The 3787-nt window shown below is 37.6% G+C and overlaps 1 long non-coding RNA gene across 1 annotated transcript; it reads left to right on the forward strand.

The window, feature by feature from the left end:
* The first annotated feature begins 802 nt into the window (after positions 1 to 802).
* Positions 803 to 3345, forward strand: LOC114563205 (uncharacterized). Its single transcript, XR_003693590.1, has 5 exons — positions 803 to 889; positions 2400 to 2464; positions 2572 to 2750; positions 2831 to 3018; positions 3125 to 3345. It is a non-coding gene; the product is annotated as an uncharacterized LOC114563205 (long non-coding RNA).
* The last annotated feature ends 442 nt before the right edge of the window (positions 3346 to 3787 follow it).

Below are 3787 nucleotides of genomic sequence, written 5' to 3' on the forward strand. Positions count from 1 at the left end.
GCGCTATATAAATTCAATTTATTATTATTATTATTATTATTATTATTATTATTATTATATGTAGGAAATGGCTAAGGCAGATCAATTGATCTGACAAAAAGTATTACAGTCATCTAAATTTTGAAAATCAGAACACCAAATTTAGGTAAGCCTGCCAAATTCAGATCTGCAGATTCATTTGTTCAGTGCAGATTGTTTGCTGCTGTTTGAATGAACAAATCAAAAGTTCACTGAAATATCTTCACTTTGACACGTAGAATACACATATCTTGACAGCATGGTATTCACAGAGACGGAGCGCTGAAACTCTAATTTTATATTTTACACAGCGTGCATCTTGGGCTTGAAGGTTCATTATTGACCTTGAGAATATATATATATATATATATATATATATATATATATATATATATATTGATTAGCTGTTATGTCAAATGCTTCAGTTGTTATCACATGAACTAAACATGGAATTTCAGTCACATGACATACGTTTTACAATCCATCTGGAAAATTACCAGTTAGTGGACCTTGTGCTACATATTTTTTGTCAAACAGCATACATATGTCCTATAGAGTGCTGCAGGGATGACGTATTTTGGTAGGCCAACCCAGAAGTTACACCCTAAAAAATGCTGGGTTATTTCATCTACCCAACCGCTGGGTTATGAAATGTTTTACCCATTATGGGTTATTTATATGGAAGTTGGGTTATTTTGTGCAACTCATGCGTTGAGTCAAAATCCATCAACCCAACATACATTGGTTGACCCAGCACTTGGGTTGTTTGTGCTACGAACGTCATCAGATCATCACCAGAGTCCACACACCGAGCGCTTGTCACAGCAGAGAACCAGTCTGGTCATCCAACGAGGCAAATAAATAATAAAAGGTTTGTGTACACTAGCTACATGTCTAATTCACATTGTCTGTGTTGCGTTACCTATTAAAGTACTATCTTTATATTGTGAGGCTAGTTGGTTAGTTTGGCTAACAACGTAGCTAGCTAACGTTAGCCATTTAGCCGTTATCATGGAAGCATGGATAGCCTACAGCTTATCCGTTTGGTCTGAATTATATTAATGAATTAATGAAACAAGTTCATAATGCCCATGGGCATATGGTCATGTTTATTGAGTTCATCAGGCTAATTTGCCAGCTAGTTTCAAGCTAGCCAGGTGATTCGCCAGTTAACAAACTATGTTTACTAGCCAACGGGCTGTCAGTTAGTTGCTTTGCTAGCTATATTATTTTAACTGGCTATAAATGAACGTGCTTGTTTTTCCTGAAGCTTTTAATGTGAAATGTGAAGGCATAACAGTGTATGACTGATTAAAGTATGTAAAACCAGTGAGATAACCTGATATGTCTGACTAAATGCATTTATGTGTATTTATTTAAGTAATGTGGTGACCCACAATAGATAAGAACAAATGCTTATTTAAAATGGCGGCCTGGCAAATGACAAGGGCCACTTGAGTTAAGGGTTAAGAAATATATAATAAAAAGTTTGGGAACCACTGCTGTATTGTTGTACTGACACTCGTGCCCTGAAGGCTATGCTTTGAGCAGCCACAAATATTCTTGTAAAAAGGTAAAAACAATTCACATGCATGCAATTTGTCATATGAATTGTATAGGTAGAGAGGGAGGATTTTGATGCTAAATAAAATGGCTGTTATCTTCACATTGGATTACATTCTGCTGTTAGTCTGCATTGCTTTTACATGGTGATATGTTGTGGTTTCTGCGTTTATGCCTTGCATTCTGTTTTGGTTTCTGTATTTTGCCTTGTGTTTTGTGCCGTTTCTGTTGCTTCGTAGTTTTCTGTATGTTTCCTGTTTTTGTTGTTGTTCTCCCTTGTGTTTAGTGTTGTGTCAAGTTTCTGTGTTTAGTCGATTTCATGTTTCCCTGTTTATGTTCTGCTTCCTGTTTTATTTTGATAGTCTGGTCTTCTGTCTTGTCATGTCTGGCTTTGCTTTCTGTTCCCACCTTTGTTGATTGTCTTGCCCCGCCCTGATGTGCTTCACCTGTTGTCTCACCTGTTTCTGATTTACCCATCACCTCATGTATTTAGCCTCTGTGTTCCCCTTGTCTTGTGTCAGATTGTTTTGTTTCAGCACCTGTTTAGTGTGTAGCCATGCCCTTGTGTTTCCTCCCTGTGCTTTGTGTTTGTGCCTGCGTCAGTTTGCTTCATCCTACGTTTTTCCTGTCAGTTTTGTTTTTGTGAGTTTTCCAGTGTCTGTACTGCCGCTTTTGTTTTCATTAAACCCTCCACATCGACGTTTGCCTGCCTGCCTGCCTGCTCTCTCTGCATTTGGGTCCTCAGTCTCCCGCCACACACAACAACAGATACAATAGCAATTGTATCTTTGCTTAAGCTCTTTTTGTGTTTGTTTCAGATCAATGGATAGCTTTGTCATTAACACTTTGACAGAGTGCCAGACCTTGTCGAAAGATTTAAAAGGTAAGAAATATGTTTTCCCATCCACAGCATATCAAGTCTGCATTGCTACTAAAGCCCTTTTCAGACATGAATTCTTATGAAATATAATTTCCTCTATTTTTCAACAGCTTCCACGTAATATGTCAAAGTGACTCCAATAGATGAATAGAGCCGGCCACTGGATTCCTGGAGGAAAGGCTGCGGAACGTCAGGAAGCGGCTGAGATCAACCAGCAGGTCGCAGAGCACGGCACAGACACCACCACAAACGCCAGATGATGGCGCTCTCGCAAGGGCTCTCATACCAGGTAATTATTAAACTGAAAAATTATTTGAAGCAAAACATCCATATTTCAGTGAATGACAACTTTCTTGTTCTTTTTTACAGAATGTACCATATCAGACGAACGTGGGTCACAGCTTAAAGAATGGTTGAGAAATAATTCTCAGCCCCTCAGCCAGATAGAGAACTACATGCCGAACACAGCAGTCTACAGGGCCAAGTGGATTAGGGACAACAATTGGACCATCGATCAGATCCTCGAAGAGTTCCCTCACCTAATGACCAAAGGCATGGTAGATATAGGGAAATATGATCTTACATATAAGGATACATTGTTTATAATGTTTTATTAGTGTGCCACATTGAATTGGTTTTAAAAATGTGTTTTCCATTTTATAGATTGCACAGGCTTGTCCTGCATGGGGATGCTGCGTCAAAGTTGTTTGAAACTTGGTCACGTGAAATGCCAGAGGGGAGTCTAAAATGGTAAAGTTTATTCAAAGTAGAATACTTGCTTGCAAGTAGAGCTAATGGCTCTTAATAGCAGCTTTTTAATAGGAATTTGAATTTGTTCACTATAGACCTGTTGAATGTTCAGCCAGTTCATTCGTAATTGTTGTTTTGCTTGAATTGAATGTTTTCCTACCTGAGTGATATGAACTGCACCAGTTCCACTATATTGTTATAATTTTTTTCAAAGATTCCATTATGTTTTGTATTGTTTAAGTGTTTATTTAAAAAATATATGCATACATCTAGCATGTATTCTGTTCTAGGTTTGTAGTTTAACAGTTTTATTGCAATTTATTTTCTTAAATTGTACTGTAATGTCTTAGAATTAATCTGGCATATAGGTTAATTTTGCCCAGCATTCGGGTACACTATATAACAAATATGTAGTTGAATCAACCCAGAATTGTAATTAATTTGACCCAGCATTTGGGTAGAATATTTAACTCATCTGTTGGATTAAAAATGACCAACCCATCTTGCTGGGTCAAATTAACTGTTGGTCTGGTGCAATAGTGATCCAGCGGTTGGGTTATAAAACAACCCAAGTTG

The sequence above is a fragment of the Perca flavescens genome, chromosome 10 (genome assembly GCF_004354835.1).
Source record: "Perca flavescens isolate YP-PL-M2 chromosome 10, PFLA_1.0, whole genome shotgun sequence".
Classification (NCBI taxonomy): Eukaryota; Metazoa; Chordata; class Actinopteri; order Perciformes; family Percidae; genus Perca; species Perca flavescens.